Genomic DNA, 9,637 nt, shown 5'->3' with positions numbered 1-9,637 from the left:
AACACATCACCCTCTTATCAAACCTACCTGGATCTGAAAGGATTTGCCACAACACATGTACATTGCCGCTTGAAGCGTTATAGCAAGGTACTGGCGAAAAACTGATATTTCCTTTCGAGGTTGTGGTCAGCGAGGTGATGTTTTGCATACATTGTGGACATACCCTAAAGTAATTGGGTTCTGGTCCTGAGTATTTGGCCTCCTTTTTACTCTTTTTCATTTGCCCATATGCAGAGAGGCCAAGTTTGCTTTATTACACTGCCCCATACTGGGTTTGTATGCTCATCAGCGGAGGATTGCCTCTTACCTTTTTTGTCAGCTTCCAGAACAATAGCCCAAGCCTGGAAAAAAACATCTGTCCCCTTTCAGGGGGTGAGAGATTGCATGACTACCTTGATGCTCAATCAGCAGATGCCTAGTATCCACAACAACTCTCAGGCTAAGTTTCTCAAAATCTGGGAGCCATGGCTGACATATGCCATTCCCACTCTTCCTCAAAATAGTTTGGGCTTGCTCTGACAGACGGTCCCGTTGTTCCTGAGTCCTTGTCTTTCTTCTCTGTCTTGATATCTGACCCTTGGGCCAACTGTTTCCTTTCTCTGCTCCTTCCTTCACCCCTGGTTTACCGGTGTTCAATTTTTCTTCTTTGTCGCATTACCTTCTAGCCTCGCCTCTGTTATATTTATATTCAACTCTCTTACCTTCCTGCATCTACATGAGCTGCAGACGGTGAATGGGGTTGAGGGACCCGGGGGACACCCAACTGCCATGGGGAGGTCCCTCTTGGCCCTCTACCATTTGAGCCTACTAATATGTGTGGAATTATTTCTGTCTTGACTGACTTTCAATGTCTCTGTATTCTCGTCTTTGCTTATACGTAAGCCTATCCTCATTGCAAATGTCATTACTAGCCTCCTGCTTGTTTATTACTTGTTAAAACCAAAATATACAATATTGAAATTGAAAACTGATATTCCCTCTATGACAGAATGGGTATGTGAGATAAATGAGAATAAATCCATGGATTCAGAACCATTTTTAGTGTCTAGGTTCCAGTTGGACTACTTTCAGACCTCTGACACATTCTATACTTATTTATAATTCAAACCTATATTCATAATCTGTCTCTGAAATACTACAATGGCCCAGAGGGGAACACGCTTTCTTTTTTCCTTGCTGATTTTGTTCGGTTCCAGACGACGGTCACTGCAGTACCTACGTATACACTCAGCCATTTTTAACACAGGAATGTGTGCGTTTGGATTATACACTTGCATTCTTTTTTCTTATCTCTCATCTCTTCTCTTTTCTTTGATTCCCTGATTTTCTCAGCTAACACTGGTTTTTTTATTGTATCACATGTCACCATGTCTTATATTTTTTTACTTTTTTGTTGAAAAACTTTAGTTCTTAAATATCTAATAAACACAGATTATGCATACATTGCAGCCAAAGGACATTCCCCAGCTACTTTGTTCTATTTATAAACAAAGTGCCCCAGGATCCACATCTATACCATACGCTTATCCTAGATGAGGGTCTGGTATGGATTGTAAGGTGGGGTGCACCGCCCTAAATATCCATATCGGACCCTTACCCTTGATGAAGGTCTGGAATGGATTTTAAGGAGTACCCAATGTAAAAAAAAAAATAAAAAAATAGGGTAATTCCCCCACATAAATTCTATTCCCAATAAAGTCTATCTTTATGAATGAATAACCAGGGGTACTTATTCAGTTATCTGGTGGTCCCCTGATTTTAAAGGAGGCTTCCAGATTGTGATAATCACAACCCATACTGCAGACCCCCAGGAATGTGGGACAGAGGCTCTTATTACCATGAGTACAAAGTGCTGTGCCAGAGGGGGTTTCCATGGCAGGGTACCTCCCCCATATTAAATAAAAACACAAATGTGATGCACTGTCCCTTTAAAATCTCAATCATATAAATCATGTGTGTAAATCAGTCATAAAGGTGAGAAATAAACCCTCAATGATCCATATAAATCAGACATATAAATTAATCACTGCTTATACTTGTGAGATACATTTATATAACACACAATAAAATGTGTTCAGTGCAAAAAAGTTCATTAGTCAAAGATTCAATTCCAGAAATCCAACTAGCAAAAACTGTGAAAATCTTGCTTGTATTTTTGTTTCTCCACCACCACAAACAGCATGCCTCTTACCAGATTATAAAACCTATTAGCTACAAGAAGTCTAAAGAGCTGGACCCAAATGGGTAAAGATCTAGTGGCCAATCCCAATAGTACTCATCGCCATTCCATCTCCACTGCCCCGGATCAAGTATTATGGTCACATCAAGAAGAAAGAAAACTCCACATGGCGAAATACCGTAAATGTCATAAGGTTAAAAAATGTATTGAAAAGTGTATATACTCATAGAGCAAGCATAAAACAGGCAAGCGTAAAACAAAGAGGACACCACTCTGATCCACGTGCACGATGACGTCAGATTATTAAGCACTGACTGAAGCGTTTTTGTCAGAAAAAAACAAAGGGGGCCTGTAGTCAAGTCATTTAACAACTAGTTACAGGCCTAGGGCATTTTATCCAGGATTTTAGATGTAAAAGAGCTCAGATTTATAACTTTTATCTATTAATAATGTATTTAAAGCTTATTGTCATTTGATAATCTTTCCTGTTTCTAATATGTTGAATTGTACTGACAAAGCTAGCAATGCACCCTCATATTAAATAGTGATCTAAGGATTTAACTGTTGCTGGATTTAATAATTTCACAAAGAGTGCAAGTTCAAAAGTCTTCTTGCTCATATTCCTCTCCCTTGCAGCATAGAAAGAGGTGGGTAACTCATTTTCAATGATTTGCAGATTTTTTTTTTCAGGCATACAGATGCAGAAATTAGTGCTCTTAGTGTGTGATGGATCAAACCCATTATTAAAAAAAAAAACAAAAAAAAAAAACACCTGTCAAGGATCCTTTTCTTCCCAACATAGATGCTGGAGAAACACAAAATACACCTAGGTTTGACACTAAGGAAGAACTTCTTCCTCCCCCCTCTCATTTCTTGAGGTCCAAAAATGTCAGGACAGTACAGATATCCCCCAAATTACCCCTTTTTGGACAGCAGACAGTCCAAGGTAAGAGACATTTAGTAAGAGGCATGGCAAGTTTTTTTAAAGTTATAATTTTTTTTGTTGTAATTTTTTGGAAAATGAAGAAATTTTAAATTAAATTTAAAATAAATATGTTCACAATTTTGTTTTTATATGCTGTCATTAGCGCAGTACAGCATCATCATATAACTGCTGTGATGGTGATTAGGGACACTGACTGGTGACAGTATGAAAAAAAAGACTTTTTTAAAACCTCTTTTTCAGTTTTCTAACACACTGTGACCAGAGCAATATAATGTTTCCATAGTAACATTGTACTACTTTGGGGAAGTGATCATGATTTTTTTTTCTACACTATAAGCAAGCATTTTACTGAATGAAATAGATTCATTCAGTGTGTATTGTGATTAGCTGTGATTGGCCACAGCTAGTCACATGGTACAAATGGGCTGTGATTGACCATGTTTGTACCATGTGACCACTGGGACCAATCACAGCTAGCAACACAATTGTACACAATGAATGGCATGAATTGTTGCTGTGATTGGCCACAGTAATCACATGGTACCGGCAGCGGGCCGGTACAGTGATCTGTCATCAGCTGTGTCACATGGACACAGCCGGTGGCAGATCACGCCCACAGCATGGCCAAACACAAGCCGCGTTCTGGGAGGACTTGATATGATGTCCACCCAGAACGACAAAAGTCCCATCACTTTGCAATAGGCTGGGCAAGAAGTGATTAATACAAGTGCATAGTACAACATACTCCTATCAAGAATATGAAATACTGCTAAAACAAACATGTTAAGTCAAGAAGGATGTGCATACACTTCAATCTACAGAATGTCAGCTGGTGTTTCCTTTTTTTCAGATAGTAGCTGCTGCTACTGTGCCTGTTAAAGGTTCATTTGTTTCCACTGCACTATTCTGATTTAATTTGTTTTCCAGATAATGTTTGTTCTGCATACAAAGATGTGTTGCTTATAGCACATTTAGCTTTCTTTGGTGCCCTTTCATGTTTCTGCATCTTATGTCTAGTTCATGTTTACTACACTTGGCGGGATAAATAGTGGAATTACATAATAATTCAGTGCACATATTCATTGTAAAATCAAAAAAAGAATAATGTGTCTGAGGCCATTTGATTGTTACCACTCTCCTTGGATAAATTCCATTCCCGATGCATTTAGTTTTAAATTTTTTTGCAAGGCAGCTATTGCTTTCTTTCTTGTCCTATAAAACAGTTCACCCAGTATCAGTTTAATTCAAATGCAGGTGGTGTAAAAAAAAAAAAAAATCAGTACTTGGCTCAGTGAGACAAAGTTTTCTGAATTTTAGAATATATAATAATCCTACTTTACAAATCTAATTTTTTTTATTTTTGTTAAAAATGCTATTTGAGTTTTAGGTGCACAAATATGCATAATATATATGAATACATAGAATATAATTTTCAAACGATTGTCCTGCAGAGAAATAGCATCAATATCAATAGTTATGGTAAGAACAATAGAGCAGTCTCCTAGATTAACCATAGTAGCCTAAATGGTAAGCACCGTAGAACATGTCCACGGACCCCAGATTGGGAGCCCCTTTTGTTATATGTAAGCTGATAAAAGGGAAGAGAGGAATTAATTAACGTTTAACACTCAGAAAGGGGACAGGGGAGAAGATCATATCTAAGTCAATAGTATGTTTTTTTGGCATAAAAATGTAATCTCGAGGTCCTCTACCAACCTCAGTAAGCACACCTTGGGATGTTGTACATGGTGTCCCTAAAGTCTGGATACATAGAAAATATCAATACATGTGTATATATATGTATATAATATATCACTATATAAGCTCACCTTAACACTTTTGACTTCTTTTTTGGGGTATGTGATGGAATGCCTGTCACCCCGATTGGGTAATTCCGTCAGAGAACTGCTTCCTCATCGCTGGGACACAAGACCAAGGTATTATAGCTGGGAATTGCACACAAGAACTAGACAGCACTAGCTCAGGTGCAACTAGAACTACTTTATTGAACAGAAATGCCGATCTTAGTACACTTCAGGAAAAGGGGCAGTCCCCACATGAACAATAAAAACAAATATTATACATTAAGATAAACATCACATAATGGTTTGGTAACAAGGTAAAGTGGACATAATACTAATCTCATCTCCAGGGGGAATAGCAGACAGACAGGAACAACAGGTGACTCAATTATGTCCATTAATAATGGGAATGCACACCTAGGAGTTACACAATGGTAGAAAGACAGTAAACACAAAAGACCTTAATAAACAGATTAGAGCAAGAGTCCTCAACATCAGGTTGTTTTTATCTGATTATATCAACATCTTCTTAGAGTCTCTGAATCTAGGAAGGGGAGGTTGAAGCAGTCAATGCTGGTTTGGGCACAGAGACCCCAAATCTGTATCCTGGTCTTCCAGTTCTCAGAGTCTGTGTGTTTTGGGGAGACGTGGGCTTGAATCCGAAGTAAACTACTTCAAAGGTCCCCTCCAGGCACACAATTCCCAAAAAAATAAAGCCACCTCAGATTATTATCATTATTATACAGGATTTATATAACGCCAAGAGTTTGCTCAGAGCTTTAAAAAATAAAGGGAGACAATACAGCAACAATACGGTTCAATACAAGAGGGTTATGAGGGACTTTTCCTTGGAGCTTAGAATCTAAGAGGGAGGGGCTGGTGGTACAAAAAGGTAATAACTGTGGGGGATGGATTGGTAGAAGGAATAGAAGATTCCGTTATTAGCTAAAGGCAGGATAGGCTTCCCTGAAAAGATAGGTTTTTAGAGATCGCCTAAAAGAGGGCAGAGTAGGCAATAGTCTGATAGATTGAGGTAGAGAGTTCCAAAGGATGGGGGAGGCTCTGGAGAAGTCCTGAAGATGAGCATGGGAGGAGGAGACAAGGGAGTTAGAGAGCAGGAGGTCATGGGAGGAGTGAAGCGGACGGTTTGGGTGATATTTGGAGACACGATTGGTGATGTAATTTGGGGCAGAGTTATAAATGGCTTTATATGTTATTGTTAATGTTTTGAATTTTATTTGTTGGGCAATGGCAAGCCAGTGGAGGGATTGGCAGAGAGGGATGGCAGATATGGAATGGTTAGTAAGGTGGAAGAGTCTGGCAGCAGCATTCATGATAGACTGTAGAAGGGACGGCCTGCGATTAGGTAGGCCAATGAGGAGGGACTTACAATAGTGAAGGCGAGAGATAACCAGGGAGTGTATAAGTTGCTTAGTAGTTTCAGAGGTTAAGAATGGGCATCTTGGAGATGTTGCGGAGGTGGAGTCTACATGATTTGGACAGTGATTGGATTTGGGGCTGAAAGGACAGATGGGAGCCTAGGATTACACCTAGTACCCTGGCATGAGGGGAGGGACTGATGGTTGTATTATCGATCTTGATGGAGAAGTCAGGGGAGGGGGCACGGGCTGGAGGGAATAGTATGAGCTCTGTTTTTGAAAGATTGAGTTTGAGGAAGTGGAGTGACATCCATGCCGATATGTCACTTAGTAGGCTAGTAATGTGAGAGGAGACTGAAGGGGTGAGGTGAGGAGTAGAAAGATAGATTTGTGTGTCATCAGCATAGAGATGGTACTTAAAGCCGTGGGAGTTTATCAAGTAACTAAGGGAGGAGGTTTAGATGGAGAAGAGAAGGGGCCCAAGGACAGAACCTTGAAGGACCCCTACAGAAAGAGGAGGTGGAGAGGAGGAGACAGAGTTATAGCTAACGCTGAAGGAGCGCTGCGATTGGTAGGAGAACCAGGAGAGAGCAGAGTTTGGGAGGCCAAGAGAGTGGAGTTTTTTGAGAAGGAGCAGATGGTCAACAGTATCAAAAGCCATGGAGAGGTCAAGTAGTAAGAATACAGAGTAGTGGCCATTGGTTTTAGCAGTTAGTAGATCATTAGTGAGTTTTAGTAGGTCAGTTTCAGTGGAGTGTAGTGAGCCAAAGCCAGACTGTAAAGGATCAAGAAGGTTGATGGCAGTGAGATAGGAGCTCAGGTGATTGTAGACTAAGCGTTTTAAGAGTTTAGAGGTAAACGGGAGCAGGGAGATGGGTCTTAAGTTGTTCAGGTTGGTGGGGTCCAGGGAGGGTTTTTTAAGTATGGGAGTGATGTGTGCATGCTTTAGAGGGGTGGGGAAGGCACCATTAGAGAGGGAGAAATTGAAGATGTGCGTGAGGGAGCATAGGATAGAAGAGGGTGACCGTAGCAGTTGTAAGGGGACAGGATCCAGGGGGCAGGTGGTGAGACAGGCTTCTGACAAAAAACTTTAATGACCTCTTCAGTAGTAGCAAGGTCAAAAGAGGAAAGTGTTGAGGGAGGTTTAGTATAAGGTATGCTAAGTGGGGTGGATGTCTGTGCAGTGGAAATGCCCCTACGAATTGCATCAATCTTGTTTTTGAAATGATCTGCAATGTCGTAAGCAGTGAGTGAGGTACTGGGTGGAGGTGGAGAAAGTAGAGAGTTAAAAGTAGAGAAGAGACCATGAGGACTGGATTACAATCTATTAATAAGAGTGACAAAGTAGGCTTTGTTTGGCAGCATGGAAGGAGGAATTGTATGTTAAGAAAGCAGATTTATACACAATTGCTCCAGTGCACGACTATGTTGCTTAAGATTTGTGGTGACGTCAGTCTGCCACGATTGTAATGGTTGGGGCCTGATACTTCGTGTGGGTAGAGGAGCAAGTGAGTATAGTATGGATGAAAGTGAACTGTTGTAGACAGCAGTGGCCAGGTCAGGGAAGGACAGGGGAGAGATTCTGTCATAGAGGCGATCAGTTGCAGAGTGGAAAAAAGAAGGGTTTAAGTTGGCATAGTTTCTGCTGGTAATTGTTTGCTGCTTGCAGGGATAGGTGTTTGAAGATGAGAATTCTGTTAAGGTGATGAGATTGTGATCAGAGAGAGGAAAGGGGGTGCTTGTGAGGTTGTAGGGAGTGCAACGATAAGCGAAAACAAGGTCTAATGTATTCCCATCAGAGTGAGTCGAGGACTGTGTGCATTGTGTTAAGGCAAAAGATGAGGTTAGGTTGAGGAATTGGGATGTAGCCGGGTTGTTCACATTAATGGGGATGTTAAAATCTCCAAAATGATAGGTATTTCAGAGGAGAGAAAGTAGGGTAGCTAGGCAGAGATGTCATCAAGAAAGCGGGACACCGGTCCAGGAGGCCGGTAGATCACTGCTCAGAGAAATGGGAGAAAACAGCCGAATGTAGTAAGTCTCGAAAGAAGAGAAGGATAGAGAGGGAGGGTTAGGGAGGACTTGAAAGGTGCTGAGTGGGGATAGAAGCAAACCAACCCCACCTCCTTTCCGACACTGGGTCTGGGAGAGTGAGTTCAGAGAAGGCCTCCATTGGAAAGTGCTGCGGGAGAAGCAGAATCTGCTGCTTGAAGCCAGGTGTAATTGCTAGCGGGAGACAAAATGGTCATGGACAGAGGTGAGCTTATTACAGACCGAGCGGGCATTCCAGAATGCACATGAAAAAGGGAGGGGGTTTTTGGGAGATGCCAGGGCCATGATCAGTAGGCAAGTGGCTAGCCTGCAGTCCCCTTCAAAAGCTCCTGTCCCAGTTGGGTCTGTCACAGGGTATGCCTCTGCTCTTCCAGGACAGTGCACTACTCTACACTCTGGCAATGGCCGGACCCTCGGCATCCCCATGTCCAATGCAGGGTTAGGAACCTTGCATCATTTTTGATGATGTCAGAGGACTTTAGATTATGAGAGCGTGGAGGAGAACAGGCTGCAAGGACTGGTCTATCCACGTAAAGGAGCCTGCAGGAGCAGGGGATCAGGTAGTTAAAGTGTTACTAAACCCAGGGGCGTATTTGCAGCGAGACAAACAAGGCGTTTGCCTAGGGTAGCACTTTTAAGGGGGGTGGCGCGGCGGCACCGCCCCCCTTTTCCCACGGAAGAGACATTTAGGACAGGGGCTTCTGTGTCTTACCTGTCTCCACGACTCCGTGTCCCACTTCGATCCGGTCCACGAGATGCTGTTGGAGGAGGGGTAGAGAGGTTGTTTGCTCTGGTGTCTTCATCTCCTTAGATCTTGGATCGCGATGTGGGCGAGATGACATGCAACCCCTCTCATCTGGCCACACCCCAGGATCACTGGGCAGCCTATGGCAATCTGTCCCTCCCTCTCCAAGCTCCGCCTCCTCAATGGTGATTGGCCGCTGGATCTGTAGCTCAGGGAAAGCACACAGGCAGAGACGAGGAGCCGAGCGGCAGTGCGAAGATCGAAAAAAACTGAGGGATCGACCAGAGCCGGTGAAGAGGAGGAGAGCGGCTGGGGAAGGAAGACAGCTGATTGGTAAGGTAAGTATCTGTGCGGCCGGGATCTGGGCAGAGCAGATGGTGCTGCTGGCTTTGGATGGGAGAGGGAGGGAGTCCGGGCTGGAGCAGGGGTCAACAATGTAAGCATCATTGGTGTCAGTGGGAGTGATAGTGCCCCATCATTGGTGTCAGTGTGGGAGGAATAGTGCCCCATCATTAGTGTCACTAATGATGGGGC

Source organism: Staurois parvus, unplaced genomic scaffold (assembly GCF_062004578.1).
Source record: "Staurois parvus isolate SC_StPar_1 unplaced genomic scaffold, SC_StPar_1.0 ptg000376l, whole genome shotgun sequence".
In the NCBI taxonomy this organism is placed as follows: Eukaryota; Metazoa; Chordata; class Amphibia; order Anura; family Ranidae; genus Staurois; species Staurois parvus.
This window is presented reverse-complemented; position numbering follows the sequence as displayed.